The sequence below is a fragment of the Delphinus delphis genome, chromosome 2, assembly GCF_949987515.2.
Source record: "Delphinus delphis chromosome 2, mDelDel1.2, whole genome shotgun sequence".
NCBI classification, from domain to species: Eukaryota; Metazoa; Chordata; class Mammalia; order Artiodactyla; family Delphinidae; genus Delphinus; species Delphinus delphis.
In genome coordinates, this window is record NC_082684.1 from 151,191,766 (window position 1) to 151,216,266 (window position 24,501).

The window sequence follows — 24,501 nt, forward strand, 5'->3', positions numbered from 1 at the left end:
ACCCTAAACCGTCCCCTAACCCTAACACTAAACGTCACCCTAACCATAACCATAACCCTTACCCAAAGCCTTACCTTCACCCGTCCCATAATCCTAACCCTTACACTAACACTAACAGATACCCTAACACGTATGCTTCCCCTAAACCGTTGTCATACCCTAACCTGTACCCTAAACCCTCCCTGTTCCCTAACCCTAACCCTTACCCGAACCCTTACCCTAACCCATCCCCTAATCCTAGCCCGTAAACAAACACTAACCCATAACCTAATATGGACGTTATCCCTAAAGTGTTGTCGTACAGTAACCGGTACCCTAAACTGTCCCTGTTCCATAACCCTAAACCAAACCCTAATCCTAACCCTAACCCTAACCCTAACCCTAACTTTCCCCGTTCCATTACCCTAACCCTAATCCTAACGCTAAGCCTTACCCGAAGCCTTACCCTAACCTGTCCCCTAATCCTAACCCGTACACTAACACTATCACTTACCCTAACACGTACGCTAACCCTAAACCTTTGTCATACTGTAATGTGTACAGTAAACCTTCCCCGTACCCTAACCCTAACCCTAACCCTTACCCGAAGCCTTACCCTAACCCGTCCAATAATCGTAAACCGTACGCTAACACTAACCTGTACCCTAACACGTACGCTAATACTAAACTGTTGTCGTACAATAGCATGTGCCCTAAACAGTCCCCTAAGCCTAACACTAAACCTAACCCTAACCCTAACCCTAAACCTTACCCAAAGCCTTACCCTAACCCATCCCCGAATCCTAACCCATACCCTAACACGTACGCTAACCCTAAACCCTTATCGTACCCTAACATGTACCCTAAACCATCCCCGTCCCCTAACCCTAACCCTAACCCGTTGTTGTATGCTAACCTGTACCCTATACCATCCCTGTTCCCTAACCGTAACCCTAACCCTAAACCTAACCATTATCTGAAGCCTTATCCTAAGCCGTCCCCTAATCCTAACCCATACCCTAACAGGTACGCAAACCCTAGACCATTGTGGTACCCTAACATGTACCCTAAGCCATCCCCGTTCCTAACCCTAACCCTAACTTAACCCTAGCACTAAATCTTACCCGAAGCCTTACCCTAACTCATTCCCTAATCCTAACCCATACACTAACACTAACCCGTACCCTAACATGTACGCTAACCCTAAACCGTTGTCGTACCCTAAACTGTACCCTAAACCATCAACATTCGGTAACCCTAACCCAAACCCTAACCCTAACTCTAACCCTAACCCCTACCCGAAGCCTTACCCTAACCCGTCCCCTAATCCTAACCCATACGCTACCACTAACCTATACCCTAACATGTACAAACACCATAAACTGTTGTCGTACCCTAAATTGTACCCTAAACTGTCCCTGTCCCCTAACGCTAAACCTTACCCGAAGCCTTACCCTAACCCATCTCCTAATCCTAGCCCGTACACTAACACTAACCATACCCTAACACGTACGCTCACCCTAAACCATTGTCATATGCTGCCATGCACCCTAAACTGTCCCAGTCCCCTAACACTAACCCTATCCCTAACCCTTACCCGAAGCCTTACCCTAACCCATCCCCTAATCCTAACCCGTACACTAACACTATCCTGTACCCTAACACGTACGCTGACCATAAATCTTTGTCGTACCATAACCTGTACCCTAAACCATCCCCATTCCCTCACCCTAACCCTAACCCTCACCCGAAACCTTACCCTAACCTGTCCCGTAATCCTAACCCGTACACTAACACTCACCCTTAGACTAACACGTACACTAACCCTAAACCTTTGTTGTACCCTAACCTGTACCCTAAACCATCTCCGTTCCTTAAGTCTAACCCTAACCCTTACCCAAAGCCTTACCCTAACCCGTCCACTAATCCTAATCGGTACACTAACACTAACCCATACCCTAACACGTATGCTAACCCTAAACCGTTCTTGTACACTAACCTGGATGCTAAACAGTCCCCGTTCCCTAACCCTAACCCTTACCCGAATCCTTACCCTAACCCGTCCCCTATTCCTAAACCATACTCTAACACTAACCCGTACCCTAAGATGTACGCTAACGCTAAACCATTGTCATACCCTAACCTGTACCCTAAAACATCCCCGTTCCCTAACCCTAACCCTTACCCGAATCCTTACTCTAACCCGTCCCCGATTCCTAACCCGTACCCTAACATTAACCCATACCCTAACACATACAGTAACCTTAAACAGTTGTCGTACCCTAACCTCTACCCTAAATTGTCCCCAATCCCTAACGCTAACTCTAACCCTTACCCGAAGCCTTACCCTAACCCGTCCCCTAATGCTAACCCGTACACTAACACTAACCCATACCCTAACACATATGCTAACCCTAAATCATTGTCATACCCTAACATGTACCCTAAACCCTCCCCGTTCTCTAACCCTAACCCTAAACCTAACACTTTCCCAAAGCCTTACCCTAACCCGTCCCCTAATCCTAACCCATACACTACTCTAACCCTTATGCTTACGTGTTACATAGCGTAACATGTTACGTAACACTTATGCTAACCCTAAACCATTGTCATACCCTAACCTGTACCCTAAACCATCCCCGTTCCCTAACCCTAACCCTTACCCGAATCCTTACCGTAACCCGTCCCCTATTCCTAACCCGTACTTTAACAGTAATCCGTACCCTAACATGTAGGCTAACGCTAAACCATTGTCGTACCCTAAGCTGTAGCCTAAAACGTCCCCTAACCTTAACCCTAACAACTTACACAGATGATTGTATTTTCACAGAGAAAAATACTCAGAGAGTTAGAAAACAAACTATTCTTATGTAATAGGAAAGGTGGGGGGAATGGAATATTAAGATAAGGTTTACCATACGTGTACAAATACCTGTTAAATACATATATTTAAAAGACTGACCATATAGCAAGGGAGGTCAACAGAACACTCTGCAATAATTTACATGGGAAGAGTTTCTGTACATGAATATATTACATATATATATTTATATATATAAGTATATATATATTTATGTATATATAATTATGTGTATATATATATATGTAATGTACAAGTGAACCAGATTGTATACACCTAGGACAAACAATATTCTAATCATTACCCCGATTTAAAAATAATTTAACAAAACGAACAGGAAATAATGGGATATAAACTTACGGGTTTTTTTCCTGGCACATTCCATTCTAATTTACAACCTGGGAGCACGACTTCCAGACAGGCTGTGCTGCCCTAGTAACCAGATTTGGGAATGGAGAAATGCTGCCTCCTTTTGGCCATTTCCGACAACAGCAGCTTTAAACCCAGTGCTAATGGCCACTAAATATGCACCACAGCTGCAGTTCTGTAATGAGACCTGCCCTCCAAAAAATTCCTGGGGTCAAATATTGACCAAAAATTCAAAAGAGGGCAACCTTCCAAGAAGACAATTTCAAGGGATATATTGTACTCACATTTTATTTTTAACAGAAAAGAAAAAGGCGTGTAAAATGATGAATTTTTGGTATTTTTAAAGACATACAAACCCAATTACAAAAACCTATCAGCTCACACTAGTCAGAATGGCCACCAGCAAGACTTCTGCAAAGAAAAAATGCTGAAGGGGTTGTGGAGAAATGTGTACCCTCGCTTCAAAGTGGGACATGGTAAGAGCCAGTAATGAAAACACAAACGAGGTGCCTTGGAAAGGTAGATATTGAGCTACCATTCAATCAAGCATACCCACTGCTGTGCCTATCACCTGAGAGGTTATGAATCAAAAAGACACATGCTAGCAATCCTGCACTCCAGGAATATTTACCGCAGCCAACACTTGGAAGCAACAAAAATGTCCGCCAACAGAGGAATGCACAAAGAAGTAGTGGTCCGTGTACACAATGGAATATTACTCCAATAAAAAGAATATAAATTCAATTTAGAAACCAAACATAAGTAAGGAAAAATCAACTTTTGCGGAGTTATCCGGGCACATTCTACTCTAATGTATAACCGAGGAACACCACTGGCAGAAAGGTCTGTTTCCCTTGTTACCAGAGTGGGGAGAAGAGAAATGCTGCCACCCAATGGCCGTTACCTGCCACAGCAGCTTTAAAACCTGTGCTTATGATCACTTCCTATGCACAAGTACTGGAGGGCTGTAAATGAAACCTGCCCTCAAAATGTCTTCAGGGAGGTAATGGCCAAAATATTTCAAAATGAGGCAAATAATTCAAGAAAACCATTTGAAGAGGTAAGCTGTACTCACAGTTTGAAGAAAAACAGGACATGCCTGAAAGCTCAATTTCAAGGGATTATGAGACGCATGCAAATCCAACCACAAAGAGGTATCAGCTCACCCCAGTCAGAATAAACATAAGCAGAAAAACTACAAACAATAAATGCTGAATGGGTTGTGGAAAAGTGCATATCCTCATCTTTAAGTGGGATGTAACCTGGTAAAAGTCACTAATGAGAACAGAATGGAGGTGCCTTTACAAGGTAAACGTTTGTCTGCCATATGATCCAGCAGGCCCATTCCTGCACGTATAACCGAAGAAGACAGAATTGGAAAGACACAGGCAGGCAAATGTGCATTGCAGCACTACTACAATAGCCAAGACATGGAAGCAACCAAAAAGTCCACCAACAGATGAGTGGACAAAGAAGAACTGGTACACGTACAGATGGAATATTAGCCAAGGAAAAAAATGACACAATGCCATTTGCAGCACAGTAGATGAGTCCAGAAGTAATCACGCAACTTGTAGTAAGTCAGAAAGTGAAAGACACGTATCCTACGATACCACTTATAGGTGTTACCTAAAAATTGATACCAGTGAAGATATTTCCACAGAGAAAGGCAATCATAGATTCATTAAACAAACTTATGGTTCACCAATGGAAAGGTGTGAGGATTGGATACATTAGGATGCTGGGTTAAACAGAGATATACAAACACAGGTGAAGTATAAAATCACCATAGGGGCTTCCCTGGTGGCGCAGCGGTTGAGAGTCCGTCTGCCGATGCAGGGGACACGGGTTCGTGCCCCGGTCTGGGAAGATCCCACATGCGGCGGAGCGGCTGGGCCCGTGAGCCATGGCCACTGGGCCTGTGCGTCCGGAGCCTGTGCTCCGCAATGGGAGAGGCCGCAAAAGTGCGAGGCCCGCGTACAGAAAAAAAAAATCACCATAGACCTACGGAATACCACGAGAAGACTACTCAACATTGTGTCATAACCTACAATGGGAAAAAGATCCAAAGAACAATAGATATATGTATATATGTAAAACAACAACGTCTTGCACACCTAGAACAAGCAAAAAATTGTAATCATCCTTGCTGTGATAAAAAATGAAAATTAAATTTAAAAAACGAACAAGAAGTAGTCAGATATAAACTTAAGGGTTTTTTTCCTGGCACATTCCATTCTAATTTAGAACCTAGAACATGACTTCCACTGAGGCACTGTTGCTCTAGTAACCAGAATAGGTAAAGCAGAACTGCTGTCGCCTTGTGGCCGTTTTGCACAACAGCAGCTCTAAACCCAGCGCTAATGGTTACTTGATAGTCAAAATAATTGCAGGCCTGTAAATGACACCTGCCCTCACAACAAATCCTTGGGTCGTAAATCAAGCAAAAATCTCAAAGATGTGCATATATCAAAACGAAAATTTCAAGAGCCATATTTTACGCACATTTTGTATTCTCTTTTTCTTTATTTATTTACTTTTGTTATACAAAAAAGGGCATGGAGGAATGCTCAACATCAGGAATTAATAAAGCCATGCCAATCCAGTCTACAAAAACGTTCACCTCACAGCCGTCAGAATGATCATCAGCAAAATAAGTCTACAAAATATAAATGCTGAAGGGGTTTTAGAGAACTGTGTACCCTCTAGCAGCTGGTGGGGTGTAACATGGTCACAGCCAGTACGGAGAACAGAATGGAGGTGTGTTTAAAGGTAAAAATTGAGCTACTATGTGATCTGGTAGGCCCACTGATGGGCCTGTCACCTGAGTAGACCTGAATCAAAAAGACACAGGCTGGCAATCCTGCACTGCAGCAACATGTACCATAGCCAAGAGCTGGAAGAAACCAAAATGTCCATCAACAGAAATAGGCACCAAGAAGAAGTCGTCCATGTACACAATGGAATATTAGCCATGGAAAAGCATGGAACATTGCCATTGGCACCACCATAGAAGGATCTAGAGATAATCACCCAACTTGAAGTAAGAAAGATACCGAAAGACAGATATCTTGTTACATCACTTATAGGTGTTACATAAAAATTGATACCCATGAAATAATTTCCAAGAGAAGGACACTCATAGATTCAGAGAACCAAATTACGTTTAACCAAATGGAAAAGTGTAAGGAATGTATAAACTAGGATATGGTGGTTTACAGACACGTACTAATATATATGAAATATATAATCAAAAAATACCTATGGAACACCAAGAGAGGTCTACTCAACACTCTGTAATAACCTACACGGGAAAGGATCCAAAGATGGATAGATCGATACATAGGTATAATGAACCAGATTCTGTACACCTAGAACACACACATTTTTCTCAAATATTCTCTGATAAATAATAAAAATTAACTTTAAAAAACAAACAAGAAGTAAGGAGATATTAGCTCTTGGGGGTTTGCCCTGGCACATTCCACTCTAATTTGCAGCCTACAAACACGATTTCCAGGAAAGCTCTGTTGCCCAAAAACCCAGAGTTGGAAATGTAGAAAGGCTGCCGCCTTGTGGCCGTTTCCCGCAAGAACGGCTTTCAAACCACAGCAAACGGTCACTTAACATTCACAAGGACTCAGGACAGTAAAGGACAACTGTCCTCAAAAATTGTGCAGAGGTATGGAACGGCCAAAATAATTCAAAACTGGCAAAGTTTTCAAGCAGATAGTATGAAGAGGTAAGTTTTACTCACTATTTTTTTTTAAAAAAGGAAAATGGATAAAAGCTCAACATCAGGAATTATTAGACTCATGCAAATCTAGCCTACAAAAAGGTTTCAACTCACGCAAGTCAACTACCATCAATCAAAAGTCTACAAACAATAAATGCTGAAGGGGTTTTAGGGAACCGTGTACCCTCCAGCTGCTGGTGAGATGTAAAGTGGTAAGAGCCAATAATGAGAACAGAAAGGAGCTGCGTTTAAAAGTAAAAATTGAGCCAGCATTCCATTCAGCAGGCCCACTGCTGAGCCTCTTACCTGAGAAGACCAGAGTCGAGAAGGCACAGGCTGCAACAGCTTCACCGCAGGAGTTTTCACAATACCCAAGACACGAAAGCAACTAAAATGTCCATCAATGGATGAATGGATTAAGAATTGGTCCATGTACACAATGGAATATTAGCAATGGAAAACAGTGAAACACTGCTCTTTGAGGTACCATAGATGAGTCTAGAGATAATCACAGAACATGAGGTAAGTCGGAAAGCAACAGACATATAGTATGATATCACTTATAGGCGTTATCTAACAACTGACACAAATGAGAGTATTTTCACAGGAAAGAAACTCACAGACTTAGAAAACAAACTATTCTTATCTAAATGGAAAGGTGGGTGGTATGGAAAATTAAGATTAAGGTTAACATACGTGTACAAATACCTATTAAATACATATATCAAAAACACCCACCATATAGCAAGGGAGGTCAACGGAACACTCTGCAATAATTTACATAGGAAGAGTATCTGTATATATATATATGTATATATGTATACACATATATACATATATATATATATGTAATGTACAAATGAACCAGATTGTATACACCTAGGACAAACAATATTCTAATCATTACCCCGATTTAAAAAATTTTAAAAAACGAACAAGAAATAATGGGATATAAACTTATGGGGTTTTTCCCTGGCACATTCCATTCTAATTTATCACCTGGGAACACGACTTCCAGAAAGGATGTGCTGCCCTAATAACCAGATTTGGGAATGGAGAAATGCTGCTACCTTGTGGCCGTTTCCCAGAACAGCACCTTTAAAGCCAGTAGTAATGGTCACTAAATATTCACACAAGTTGCAAGCCTGTAAATGATACCTGCTCTCAAAAAAAATCCTGGGGTTAAAAATCGACCAAAAAATTCAAAAGAGGACAGAAGAAGACAACTTCAAGAGATTTATTGTACTCACAGGTTTTTTCTGTTTTTGTTCAACAGAAATAAAACAAGGCATGGGAAAATGCTGAACATTAGCAATTAGTAAAGACATGCAAATCCAAATTAAAAAACCTATCAGCTCACACCAGTCAGAATGGCCATCAGCAAAAATTCTGCACACAATAAATGCTGAAGGGGTTGTGGAGAAATGCGCACCCTCGTTTCAAAGTGGGACATGGTAAGAACCAGTAATGAAAAGACAAAGGAGGTGCCTTGATAAGGTAAATATTGAGCTACCATTCAATCGAGCATACCCACTGCTGGGCCTATCGCCTGAGAGGATGAGAATCAAAAAGACACAGGCTGGCAATCCTGCACTCCTGCAATATTTACCACAGCCAACACTTGGAAGCAACAAAAATGTCCATCAACAGAGGAAGGCACAAAGAAGAAGTTGTCCATGTACACAATGGAATATTACTCCAATAAAAAATATATATAATTTCAATTTAGAAACCAAACGTAAGTAAGGAGACATCAGCTTTTGGGGGTTTATCCAGGCGCATTCCTCTCTAATATATAACCGAGGAACACCACTGGCAGGAAGCACTCTTTCCCTAATTCCCAGAATGGGGAAAGAGAAATACTGCCGCCCAATGGCCGTTACCTGCCACAGCAGCTTTAAAACCTGTGCTAATGATCACTTCATATGCACAAGTACTGGAGGGCTGTAAATGAAAGCTGCCCTCAAAATATCTTCAGGGAGGTAATGGACAAAATATTTCAAAATGTGGCTCATACTTCAAGAAAACCATTTGAAGAGGTAAGCGCTACTCACAGCTTGAAAAAAAAAAAGGACATGCCTGAAAGTTCAATTTCAAGGGATTATGAGGTGCATGCAAATCCAACCTCAAAGAGGTGTCAGCTCACACCTGTCAGAATCAACATCAGCAGAAAAACTACAAACAGTAAATGCTGAAGGGGTTGTGGACAAGGGCATACCCTCAAATTTAAGTGGAATATAACCTGGTAATAGCCACTAATGAGAACAGAATGGAGACGCCTTTACAAGGTAAACATTTTGCTACCATATGATCCAACAGGCCCTCTCCTGGGCCTATAACCAAAGAAGACATAATTGAAAGACACAGGCAGGCAAATGTGCATTTCAGCAGTGTTACAATAGCCAAGACATGGAAGCAACCAAAAAGTCCACCAACAGGTGAGTGGACAAAGAAAAACTGGTCCATGTACAGATGGAATATTAGCCAAGAAAAAAATGACAGAATGCCATTTGCATCACCATAGATGGGTCTAGAAGTAATCACGCAACTTGTAGTAAGTCAGAAAGCGAAAGACACATATCCTATGATATCACTTATAGGTGTTACCTAAAAATTGATACCAGTGAAGATATTTCCACAGAGAAAGGCAATCACAGATTCATTAAACAAACTTATGGTTCACCAATGGAAAGGTGTGAGGATTGGATACATTACGATGTCAGAGTTAACAGAGTATACAAACACAGGTGAAGTATATAATCACCAAAGACCTACGGAATACCAAGAGAAGACTACTCAACGTTGTGTCATAACCTAAAATGGAAAAAGGATCCAAAGAAGAAAAGAGATATGTATATGTGGAAAACAACCACATCTTGCACACCTAGAACAAGCAAAACATTGTAATCACACTTGCTGTGATAAAAAATGAAAATTAAATTTAAGAAACGAACAATATTTAGTGGGATATAAACTTAAGGGGCTTTTTCCTGGCCCATTCCATTCTAACTTACAACCTAGAACAGGACTTCCATTGAGGCACTGTTGCCCTAGTAACCAGATTTGGTTAATGAGAACTGCTGTCGCCTTGTGGCCGTTTTACACAACAGCAGCTCTAAACGCAGCGCTAATGGTTACTTGATAGTCAAAATAATTGCAGGCCTGTAAATGACACCTGCCCTCAAAACAATCCTTGGGTCGTAAATCGAGCAAAAATCTCAAAAGACGTCCATATTTCAAAACGACAATTTCAAGAGGCATATTTTATGCACATTTTATATTCTGTTTCTTTTTTTATTATAGAGAAAGGCCTGGAGAAATGCTCAACGTCAGGAATTAATAAAGCCATGCCAATCCAGTCTAGAAACACGTTCACCTCACAGCCGTCAGAAGGATCATCAGCAAAAAAGTCTACATAGTATAAATGCTGAAAGGGTTTTAGAGAACTGTGTACCCTCTAGCTGCTGATGGGATGTAACCTGGTGACAGCCAGTACAGAGAACAGAATGGAGGTGTGTTTAAAGGTAAAAATTGAGCTACTATGTGATCTGGTAGGCCCACTGATGGGCCTATCAGCTGAGTAGACCTGAATCAAAAAGACACAGGCTGGCAATCCTTCACTGCAGCAACATGTACCAGAGCCAAGAGCTGGAAGAAGCCAAAATGTCCATCAACAGAAATAGGCACCAAGAAGAAGTCGTCCATGTACACAATGGAATATTAGCCATGGAAAAGCATGGAACATTGCCATTGGCACCACCATAGAAGGATCTAGAGATAATCACCCAACTTGAAGTAAGAAAGATACCAAAAGACAGATATCCTGTTACATCACATATAGGTGTTACATAAAAATTGATACCCATGAAATAATTTCCAAGAGAAGGACACTCATAGATTCAGAAAACCAAATTATGTTTAACCAAAGGGAAAGGTGTAAGGAATGTATGAATTAGGATATGGGGGCTAACAGACATGTACTAATATATATGACATATATAATCACAAAATAGCTATGGAATACCAAGAGAGGTCTACTCAACACTCTGTAATAACCTACACGGGAAAGGATCCAAAGATGAATAGATCTATACATAGATATAATGAGGCAGATTCTGTACACCGAGAACACACACAACAATTTTTTCAAATTTGCTCTTATAATTAATAAAAATTAAATTAAAAAAACAAACAAGAATTATGGAGATATAAGCTCTTGGGCGTTTGCCCTGACACATTCCACTCTAATTTGCAGCCTACAAACACGATTTCCAGGAAAGATCTGTTGCCCAAAAACCCAGAATTGGAAATGTAGGAATGCTGTCACCTTGTGCCATTTCCCACAAGAGTGGCTTTAAAACCACAGGTAACCGTCACTTAACATTCACAAGGACTCTGGGCTGTAAAGCACACCTGTCATCAAAACTTGTGCTTAGGTATGGAATGGCCAAAAAAATTCAAATCTGACAAATTTTTCAAGGAGATAGTATGAAGAGGTAAGTTTTACTCACTATTTTTCAAAAAAAAAGAAAATGGATATAAGCTCAACATCAGGAATTATTAGACTCATGCAAATCTAGCCTACAAAAAGGTTTCAACTCATGCAAGTCAACTACCATCAGCCAAAAGTCTACAAACAATAAACGCTGAAGGTGTTTTAGAGAACTGTGTATCCTCTAGCTTGTGAGATGTAAAGTGGTAAGATCCGGTAATGAGAACAGAAAGGAGCTGCGTTTAAAAGTAAAAATTGAGATGTCATTCAATCCAACACGCCCACCACTGGGCCTATCACCTAAGCACCGAATCGAGAAGACACACACTGACAAACCTGTACTGAAGTAATACTGAAAACAGCCAGGACATGGAAGCATCAAAAATGTCAGTTAACAGATGAATGGACAAAGAAGAAGTGGTACATGTACCTAATGGAAGATTAGCTTTCAAAAAAAATGAACAATGTCCTTTTCATGACTACAGGTGAGTCTAGAAATAATCATATTATGTGAAGTCAAAAGTGTATGATATATATCCTATGATATAATTTATAGATGTTATCTTAAGATTCCTACCAATGAACATATTTCCAAAGGAAAAGACACTCAGAGACGTATAAAACAAACTAATGGTTAACCAAAATGAAAGGTGGGAGGATGGGTAAATTAGGATTATGGGGTTAACATACATACACTAATATATGTTATAAGTATATAAACATAATATATAAAATATACAAATTATATAATCATTAATGTATATAAATTATACAAACACCTACCAAATACCAAGGGAGCTCTACTCAACACTCTGTAATAACCTACATGGTAACAGGATCCAATGATGAACAGATATATGTATGAAAAATTGATCCTAATTGGTACATCCAGAGAATCACAACACTCTAATAAAATTTACTCCAATAGGGGCTTCCCTAGTGGCACAGTGGTTGAGAATCTGCCTGCCAATGCAGGGGACATGGGTTCGAGCCCTGGTCTGGGAGGATCCCACATGCCGCGGAGCAACTAGGCCCATGAGCCACAACTACTGAGCCTGCACGTATGCAGCCTGTGCTCCACAACAAGAGAGGCCGCAATAGTGAGAGGCCCATGCACCTCGATGAAGAGTGGTCCCCGCTTGCCGCAACTAGAGAAAGCCCTCGCACAGAAACGAAGACTCAACACAGCCAAAAATAGATAAATAAATATTAAAGGCAAAGAAGAAAGGGGAAATTGTAGATCGAGGAAGGATCTAGTTTAAAAAAAATTTACTCCAATAAGAAATATAAAATAAATTTAGAAAACAAACATAAGTAGGAGACATAAGCTTTTGGGAGTTTGTCCTGGGACATTCCACTACAATTTGCAACCTAGGAACACAACTTCCAGGAAGGCTCTCCTGTCCTTGTAACCAAAGTTGGGAATGTAGAAATCTGCCGCCTTGTGGTCAATTCCCGCAACAGCAGCTTTAATCTCAGTGCTATTGGTCACTTAATATTCACAAGGACTTCAGGGCTTTAAATGACACCTGCCCTCAAAAAATATCTTACGGTCAGGAATGGACATTAATATGCAGAACAGTAGAAAATCTGGAGAAGACAATTTCAAGAGGTAAATTTCCTCACAGTGTTTTTTTTAGGGACATGAAAAAATGTTCAACATCAAGAATTATTAGGGACATGCAAATTTAAACTACAAAAAGGTATCAGCTCACAATAGCTCACATCAGAGAAAAATGTCTGCAAACAATAAATGCTGAATGGGTTTCTGAGAATGGATACACTCATATGCTGTTGCTGGGATGTAAACTGGTAACAGCCACTAATCAGAACAGAATGAAGGTGGCTTTAAAAGGTATCAATTGAGCTACTATGTGATCCTGCCAAAACACTAATGGGCCTGTAACCCAAGAACACCAGAATTCAGAAATACCCAGGTACCCAAAAATGCTCTTCAGTGATACTTACAATAGCCAGACATGGATGCAAGCAAAATGTTCAAAAACAGATGAATGGGCAAAGAATTGGTACATGTACACAATCGAATATTAGCCATGGAAATGATGAAACAATGTCTTTTGCATCACCACTGATGAACCTAAGGGTAATCATACTATGTAAAGTCACAAAAAGAAAGACAAATATCCGATGACATCATTTACTAGTGTTATCTAAAAATTGATACCCATGAACATATTTCCACTGCGAAAGACCCATACAGACTTTGAAAAAGGTGAAAGGAATGGAAAAATTAGGATGTTGGGGTTAACATGCATTTAATAATTCATATAAAATATATAATCAAGAAGGACCTACTGGATGCCAAGGGAGGTCTACTCAACTCTCTCTAATGACCAACATGGGAAAGAATCTAAACCTGATTAGATATATGTATACATATGAATGAACCAGCTTCTTTACACCTAGAACAAACACAACCTTGTAATCAAATTTACTCTGATAAGAAATAAAAATTAAATTAAACAAGAAGTAATGTGACACAAGATTTTGGGTATTTGTCCTGGCACTTTACACTCCAATTTACAATCTAGGAAGAGGAATTCCACTAAGCCAATGTTTTACCTAGCAATCAAGTTGAGTATGAATAAATTTCACTGCCTTTTTTCCCTTTCCTGCAACTGCAACTTTAAAAACAATGCTTATGGGTACTTAATATTCAGAAGAACTGTTGGGCTGTAAATGACACCCACAATCAGGAAATGTCCACGGGTAGGTAAGCAAAATAAATTCCAAAGGAACAGACTTTCAAGATCCTATTTCAATAGGTAAATTTTACACTGTTTAAAAGAAAAGCACTTGAAAAGATGTTCTAATTCCTATATTATTGGCATCATGGAAATCAAAACTACAATGAGGGATCACTTCACATGAGTAAGAATAGTCACGACTGAAACGTCTACAAACAGTAAATGCTTGAGAGGTTGTAGAAAAAAGGGAACCCTCCTATGCTGCTGTTGGGATCTAACATGGTAACAGCCACTATAAATAAGAGTATGGAGGTGCCTTTACAAGGTAAATTTAGAGGTACCATATGATCCAGCTGTCCCACTCCCAGACGTATAACAGGAGAAAACCAGAATTGGAAAACACACATGCACCCATATGTGTACCGCAGCACAATTTACAATGTCTAAGACGTGGAAGCAACCAAAATATCCATCAGCAGATGGACGGATAAAGAAGCAGTACATGTTCACAGTGAAATATTACTCAGAAATGAAAAGAATGAAGGAATGCCATTTGCAGCATCATACATAGAATTAGAGATAATCATACTAAGTGAAGTAAGTCAGAAAGAGAAAGTCAAATATCATATGATACTACATATAGCTGAAATTTAAAAATTGATACCAATGAACTAATTTACAAGAGAGAAACAGGGACTTTCCAGGTGGTCCAATGGTTAAGAATCTGAGCTTCCAATTCAGGGGACATGGGTTCGATCCCTGGTGTTGGGAGAACTAATATCACACATGCCTTGCAGTACAGCCAAAAAAAAAAATAAAATAAAAGAGAGAGAAACAGACTCACAGACTTAGAAAACAAACTTATGGTTACCCAATGAGAAAGGTGGGTGGAAGGAATAAATCAGGAGGCTGGGGAAAATATTTACACACTAATACATATAAAATAGATTATCAACAAGGACCTACTGCATAACAAAGGGAAGTCTACTCAACACTCTCTAATAACCTATATGGGAAAAGAATCTGAGGATGAATAGACATATGAATATACAGAACTGAACAAGATTCTGTACGCCTACCACAAACAGAATATTTTAAATCAACTTTACTCCAATAAAAAAGAAAAATTAAATTAAAACAAAAACAAGAAGTAACAAAACAGAAGATTTGGGGTGTTTGTTCTGCCACAGCCCACACTAATTTACAATCCAGGAGCCCGTCTTCCACAGTGGGTCTGGTTACCCAAGTAACCAGAGAGGGGCATGAAGGAAATCCTACCATCTGTGCCCATTTCCACAACAGCAACTTTAAAACATGTGCTTATGGGCACTTCATATTCACAAGGACTGCCAGGGTGTAAATGACACCTGCCCTTAAAAAATGTCCTGTGGTAGTTATCGAGCAAAAGTTCAAAATAGTCAGACTTTCAAAAAGCCAATGTCAACTGTAACTTTTGCTCACAGTGTTTAAAAAAAACACCTGCAAAGATGCTCAAAATCTCGAATTATTAGACACATGCAAATCAAAACTACAACAAGGTATCACCTCACAGTCAGAATGGCCATCATCAAAAAGTTTACAAACCATAAATGCTGGAGAGGACATGGAGAAAAGGGAACCCTCCTATGCTGTTGGTGAGATGTAAGCTGGTAACAGCCACTATAAAGTACAGTATGGAGATGCCTTTTAAAAGTAAAAATAGAGCTACCATATCATCCAGCAGTCTTACTTCTGGGTGTACATCTGCAGAAAGCCAGAAATGAAAATGACAAATGCACCCAAACCCAAACATGCACTGCAGCACTGTTTACAATAGCCAAGACATGGAGGCAACCAAAATGTCCATCAACAGATGAATGGATAATGAAGAAGCGGTACATGTACACAATCAAACATTACTCAGAAATGAAAAAGCATGATCATCTCTAGGTCCACTCCTGTCGCTGCAAATGGCATTATTTCATTCTAAGCGAAGTAAGTCAGATAGAAAAAGACAAATATCATATGATATCACTTATAGTCGAGTCTAAAAAATGATAGAAATTAACAAATTTATAAAACAGAAACAAACCAACAGACTTCAGATATCCTTCAGGGAGAAAAAATTTTAAATGTTTCCAATCACTAAATGTCAACCTGAAAAATGTAAGCAATAAATAACATTGTAAAGGTATTAATTCTCCCCAAATTAACCTATACCAGGCATTAGCAAACTAAACCTGGAGATCACATCCAGCCTATCACCTTCTTTTGTAAATTAAATTTAATGAATGACCCACAAGAAAACCCATAATGAAACGTCAGGTCACACCTCTCAACGTGGCTATTATTCCAAAGTCTACAAATATGAAATGTTGTTCATGACATGGAGAAGGGAATCCTAGTACACTGTTGGTGGGATTGTAAGTTGGTACACCCACTATGAAAAGAATATGGAGGTCCTGATAAAAGCTAAAAGTAGAACTATCATATTAGCCAGCGATTCCACTGCTTGGTATATGTCCAAAGAAAATGAAGACATCAATTTGACAAGATACATGCATCCCAATGTTCATAGCAGCATTATTTACAACTGCCAACATATGGAAGCAAACTAAATGCCCATCAACAGATGAGTGGATAAAGAAGATGTGGTATGTATACACAATAGACTATTACTCAGCCATTAAAAAGGATCATATTCTGCCATTTGCAACAACGTGGATAGGCCTAGAATATTTATACCTACTTAAGTTAGAGAAGGACAAATACACTATGTTCTCACTTCTCTGTAGAATCTAAAAATGCAAGAAAGGTATGTATATAACAAAACAGAAATAGACTCACAGAGAACAAATTAGTGGTTACTGGTGGGGTGAGTAAAAGGGGGAGGGAAAAACAGTAGTTTGTTTTGCTAAATCCAGTACCCCTATGTATGAAATAAACAAACAAGGATATATAGTACAACACAGGGAAATATAGCCATTATTGTGTAATCACTTTAGTGGAGCCTTATTTATAAAAATATTCAATCCATATGTTGTACGCCTGAGACTAATGTAATATTGTAAATCAACTATACTTCAATTTAAATAATCCATAGGTTGGCTGAATGGATTAAAGAAAGTTCAATTATACTGTGTACAAGATATTCATGTTAAGTTCTAATCCATATATAGCATAAAGATGAAAGATTGGGAAAAAATACTCCATGAAAATGATACTTGACTGACTAGTCTATTATGAGGTAAAAAAGACTTGAAGTCCAACCTCTCAAAGGAAAGAAGGTTATCATATAATGATAAATGGATTAATTCATCAAGAAATCATGACAATTATAAATATGTATGTATCCAGCTTTGGAGCCTCTCAACATATAAAGAATATATTAACCCACATGAAGGGGAAAATGTGCAGAAATAAAATAATGGTAAGAAACATCGATACCCAACTTTCAACACTGTATAGATCGTCCGGACATAATATCAATCAGGAAACGCTGAACCTGAACACACACTTGATATCAAATGAACCTAACATACATCTACAGTATATCCCACTCAACAGCAGCAAACTTTCCATTGTTCTTAAGTACACATAGAACATTGCCTAGGGTAGATCCTAAGTTAAGCCACAAAACAAGTCTTCAAAAATCCAAGAATATTGAAATCATATCAAGGATCATTTCCAACCACAATGGTATGAAACTGAAATTCAATATTAAAAGGAATAATTGAAAATTAAAGAACACTTAGAAATTGAACAATAAGCTCCTGAATAGCCAATGCATACAGGAATAAATCAAAACAGAAATTTAAAAGAAATCTTAAAGCAAACACAATTGGAAACACAAAGTACCTAAATTTATGGAATACAGGAACAAGACTGCAATTCAAAGAGTTATGTTTACAGTAATAAACGCATATATTTTCAAAGAATTCTTGAGAGGGGATCAAGATGATAGAGTAGGAAGATACTGAGCTCTCCTCCTGCCAAAGACACACCCAAATTACAACAACTTACACAGAAATTATCTCTGAAGACTAGCAGGGAACGTTTTCCACAACTAAAGATATAAGGAAGGAGAAACCACAAGGCAGGTAGGAGGACTGGAAACACAGTCTAATTGGAACCCACACATGGAGCACAGTGACCCACAGCTGGAAGATATCACAATTGCATAGGTCCTCCACATGGAGGGAAGGGTATGAGCCTGGCATTAGGCTGCTCAGCCCAGGGTTCCTGCACTGGAAGAAAAGAACACGGCAGGTCTGGCTTTGAAAACTTGCAGGGCTTATTTTCAGGAAATCTGGAGGTTAAAGGAAACTGAGACTGCTCTCATAGGGCACACACAAATCTCACATGTTCTCAGTCCCTGTGCAGAGCCAATAGAGTGAAAGACACGTGTGTCAGACCCACTTGCTAATCTCGGAGAGCTTCTTGGAAAGGCAAGAGGCAACTGGGACTCCCACTAGGAACTGAGACATTGGCAAGAAACATTTTAGAGTCTTCCCTGGAACTGATTAGAATCAGGGGCCTGCCCCATTTACCACCATGCCCATAGCACTCCTGCACCAGAAGCCCTCACAACCAGACACACTGGGGACCTACGCTGTCCGCCTGTGCACCTGGAGCACCACACAGCCACCCATAATGGAGGGCTGCCTTGGATATGAGCACACCCATGGCAATCACATACTGCAGGGGCTCACAGCCATTTAGGCCAGGGTCCAATACCACCTTGTCTACAGCAGTTGGCCCTGCCGTAAGAGAAAGGTGTGTGCAGCCCACACAGGGGAAACCCCTGGAGCATGTGGCTCTGCTGGCCAGAGGACAATGGGCTGCTGAGCCCTATCAGTCATCTCCTATATAAGGCCACTTCTCTGAGACCCAGGAATGTAACAACCTGAACCTAATGAATAAAGATGCACAGAGAATTAGGAAACATAAGGAAACAGAGGAATATGTTACGAATGAAGTAACAAGACACGACATCAGAAAAAGAACTGAATAAAACAGGGATAAGCATTCTACCCGACAAAAAACGTGTTCACAGTAATGATTATAAAGACGCTCACCCAAGTCAGGAGAAGACTAGATAGACATAGTGAGAATTTCAACAAAGAGTAATAACGTGTCAAAAAGAACAAAACAGTGAACAATACAATAAAAGAGATTAAAACACACACACACCACATACCCACAAACACACACACACGTACATGAGAGAAGCCACATTATACTGTATGATACAGAAGAACAGATCAGTGAAATGGAAAACAGAGTAGTGAAAATCACCCAAACTGAATAGCACAAAGTAAAAGCAATTGAGACTATACGTAAAGGGACCTCTGAGACAACATCAAGAATATTAACATGAGCATTACAGGGGCCCCAGAATGAGGAGAAGAGAGAAACGGGCAGATAACTTATTGGAGGATAGAGTAACTGATAACTTTCCTAACCTGGGGAAGGAAACACACATCCAGGTCCAGGAAAAACAGAGTCCCAAACAAGATGAAGACAAACAGGTCCACACCAAGACATATTATAAAGCTCCAAAAAATTAAAAATTTAAAGAGTGATCACAGAGGCAGTGAAATAAAAGGGTCTAGTTATGTTCAAGGTATTCCCAAAAGACTGTCAGATGACTTCTCAGCACAATTTTCAGACTAGGAAGGAATGATACGATATAATCAATGGGCTAAAAAGAAAAAGTCTACAACAGGAATACTCTACCAGCAAGATTATGATTCAGAATTGCAGGAGAGGGCTTCCCTGATGTCACAGTGGTTGAGAATCTGCCTGCCAATGCAGGGGACACGGGTTCGAGCCCTGATCCAGGAAGATCCCGCATGCCACAGAGCAACTAAGCCTGTGTGACACAACTACTGAGCCTGTGCTCTAGAGCCCATGAAACACAACTACTGAGCCTGCTAGCCACAAGTACTGAAGCCTGAACACCTAAAGCCCATGTTGCACAACAAGAAGAGCCACTGCACTGAGAAGCCCATGCACCACAACGGCCCATGCACCACAACGAAGAGTAGCCTCCACTTGCCACAACTAGAGAAAAGCCCACACGCTGCAATGAAGACCTAATACAGCCAAAAATAAATAAATAAATTTATGGAGGAAAGAAAGAATTGAAGGAGAGATCAAGAGTTTCCCAGACTAGCAAAAGCTAAAAGAGTTCATCACTAATAAACCAGCCTTATATGCAATGTTGAAGGAATTTACTTAAGCTTAAAAGAAGTCTCACTAATTATTGATAGTAACAAGAAAACAAACAAAAGTAAAAATCTCACTGAAAAACCTATACATAGAGTAAGGGTAATAGATCAAACATTTTTTAAGCTTCTGTAAAGAATAAAAGACAATAGTAGTAAGTTTTTTTTTTAAAAAGAGAGGGCCCAAATAAATCAGAAATGAAAGCGATGATGTTACAAGAGCCACCACAGAAATACAAAGTATCCTAAGATACACAGGGTAACACAGGGTAACTCAGGGCTCAGACTGGACAGAGCCCAGTCTCCTTTCCACTGTACATGAGCTACAGGAGCCTCAGGAACTGAGGAGGGGGTCCCTGAGGGGAGGCACAAGATAGAAGATGTTAGGCATTAACCTGACTGTATTTATGTTAAACCTGCCTGAACTACATTCACATGAGATTGTTTTGTCCTGAATGTACATTGGCACCTTTAGTCTGAACTGCAGATCTTTGGCTTCACCACCTCCACTGACAGCATTAGCTTCACCTGCTGTGGACCGTCTCCTATAGGATTTCTAGAACCACAAAGCATCGAAGTTTCACAGGACACAGAGTCTGTGAGACTCCACTCAGAGTCTCAGTGTCTCAACCCCACTCAGAGACGTAGAGTCACAACAGAGACTCCACTCTTGGAGGACACACACAGTAGTGTGCACATCAGGACCCAAAGGAAGGAGCAGTGACCCCATAGGAGACTGAGCAGACCTACCTGCTAATTTTAGAGGGTCTCCTGCAGAGGCGGGGGGTGACTGTGGCTCACCGTGCGGACAAGGACACTGGCAGCAGAAGTTCTGGGAAGTCCTCCTTAGCATGAGCCCTCCCAGAGTCCACAGGTAGCCCCACCAAAGAGCCAGGTAGGCCACAGTTCTGGGTCGCCTCAGGCCAAACAACGAACAGAGAGGGAACTCCGCCCCATGCAACAGCAGACAAGCAGATTAAAGTTTTATTGAGCTCTGCCCACCAGAGCAACACCCAGCTCCACCCACCACCAGTCCCTCACATCAGGAATGCTGCACAAGCCTCTAAGATAGACTCATCCAGCAGAAGGGAGATAACAGAAGCAAGAAGAACTACAATTCTGCAGCCTGTGGATGGAAAACCACATACACAAAAAGATAGACAAAATGAAAAGGGAGAGGAATTTGTACCAGATTAAGGAACAAGATAAAACCGCAGAAAAACAACCAAATGAGGTGGAGATAGGCAACCTTCCAGAAAAAGAATTCAGAATAATGATAGTGAAGATGATCCAAGACCTTAGAAAAAGAATGGAGGCAAAGATCGAGAAGATGCAAGAAATAGTTAAAAAAGACCTAGAAGAATTAAAGAGCAAACAAACAGAGATGAACAATACAATAGCTGAAATGAAAAATACACTAGAAGGGGGCTTCCCTGGTGGCGCAGTGGTTGAGAGTCCACCTGCCAATGCAGGGGATGCGGGTTCGTGCCCTGGTCTGGGAAGATCCCACATGCCACGGAGCGGCTGGCCCGTGAGCCATGGCCACTGAGCCTGCATGTCCAGAGCCTGTGCTCCACAATGGGAGAGGCAACAAAAGTGAGAGGCCCGCGTACCGCAAAAAAAAAAAAAAAATACACTAGAAGGAATCAATAGTGGAATAACTGAGGCAGAAGAACAGATAAGTGGCCTGGAGACAGAAAGGTGAAATTCACTGCTGCAGAAAAGAATAAAGAAAAAAGAATGAAAAGAAATGAAGACAGCTTAAGAGACCTCTGGGATAACATTAAATGCAATAAAATTTGCATTATACGGGCCCAGAAGGTGAAGAGAGAGAGAAAGGACCCGAGAAATTATTTGAAGAGATTATAGTCGAAAACTTCCCTAGCATGGGAAAGGAAATAGTAGCCACCCAAGTCCCGAAAGCACAGAGAGTCCCAGGCAGGATAAACTCAAGGAAAAAATTCCAAGACACATAATAATCAAACTGACAAAAATTAAAGACAAAGAAAAATTATTGAAAGCACAAGGGGAAAATGACAACATACCAGGGAACTCCCATAAGGTTAACAGCTGATTTCTCAGCAGAAACTCTACAAACCAGAAGGGAGTGGGCTGATATATTTAAAGTGATGAAAGGGAAGAACCTACAACAAAAAGAACTCTACCCAGCAAGATCTCCTTCAGATTCGATGGAGAAATCAAAAGCTTTACAGACAAGCAAAAGCTAAGAGAACTCAGCACCACCAAACCAGCTCTACAACAAATGCTAAAGGAACCTATCTAAGTGGGAAACACAAGAGAAGTAAAGAATCTACAGAAACAAACATATAACAATTAAGAAAATAGTAATAGGAATATACACATCAATATTTACCTTAAATGTGAATGGATTAAATGCTCCAAACAAAAGACACAGTCTTGCTGAATGGATACAAAAACAAGATCCATATATATGCTGTCTATAAGAGACCCATTTCAGACCTAGGGAAACATACAGACTGAAACTGAGGGGAAGGAAAAGGATATTCCGTGCAAATGAAAATCAAAAGAAAGCTGGAGTAGCAATACTCATATCAGATACAATAGACTTTAAAATAAAGAATATTACAAGAGACAAGGAAGGACACTACATAATGATCAAGGGATCAATCCAAAAAGAAGACATAACAATTATAAATATATATGTACCCAACATAGGAGCACCTCAATACATAAGGCAACTGCTAACAGCTGTAAAAGAGAAAATCCACAGTAACACAATAATAACAGGGGACTTTAACACTTTACTTACACCAATGGAGATCATCCAGACAGAAAATTAATAAGGAAACACAAACTTTAAATGACACAATAGACCAAATAGATTTAATTGATATTTATAGGACATTCCATCCAAAAACAGCAGATTACATGTTCTTCTCAACTTCACACAGAACATTCTCCAGGATAGATCATATCTTGGGTCACAAATAAAGCCTCAGGAAATTTAAGAAAACTGAAATCATATCAAGCATCTGTTCCAACCACAAGGTTATGAGATTAGAAATCAATCACAGGGAAAAAATATGTAAAAAACACAAACACATGGAGGCTTAACAATACATCACTAAATAACCAAGAAGAAAGAAAAGAGGAAATTTCACTGAAGAAAGAAAAGAGGAAATCAAAAACAACCTGGAGACAAATGACAACAAAAACATGATGATCCAAAACCTACGGGATGCAGCAAAAGCAGTCCTAAGAGGGAAGTTTACAGCAATACAAGCCTACCTCAAGAAACCAGAAAAATCTCAAGTAAACAATCTAAGCTTACACCTAAAGGAATTAGAGAAAGAAGAAAGAAACCCAAAGTTAGTAGAAGGAAAGAAATCATAAAGATCAGAGCAGAAATAAATGAAATAGAAACAAAGAAAACAATAGCAAAGATCAATAAAACTAAAAGCTGGTTCTCTGAGAAGATAAACAAAAATGATAAACCGTTAGCCAGACTCAAGGAAAAGAGGGAGAGGACTCAAATCAATAAAATTAGAAGTGAAAAAGGAGAAGTTGCAACAGACACCACAGAAATACAAAGCATCCTAAGAGACTTCTACAAGCAACTCTATGCCAATAAAATGGACAACCTGGATGAAATGGACAAATTCTTAGAAAGGTAAAAGCTTCCAAGACTGAAAGAGGAATAAATAGAAAATATGAACAGATAAACCACAAGTAATGAAATTGAAACTGTGATTAAAAATCTTCCAACAAACAAAAGTCCAGAACCAGATGGCATCAGACGTGAATTCTATCAAATATTTAGACAAGAGCTAACACCCAACCTTCTCAAACTCTTCAGAAATTTGCAGAGGAAGAAACACTCCCAAACTCATTCTATGAGGCCACCATCACCCTGATACCAAAAGCAGACAAAGATACTACAGAGAAAGAAAATTAGAGACCAATATCACTGATGAATATAGATGTAAAAATCCTCAACAAAATACTAGGAAACAGGATTGAACAACACATTAAAAGGATCATGCACCATGATCAGGTGGCGTCTATCCCAGGGATGCAAGGATTCTTCAATATACACAAATCAATCAATGTGATACACCATATTAACAAATTGTAGAATAAATGTATCATCTCAATAGATGCAGGAA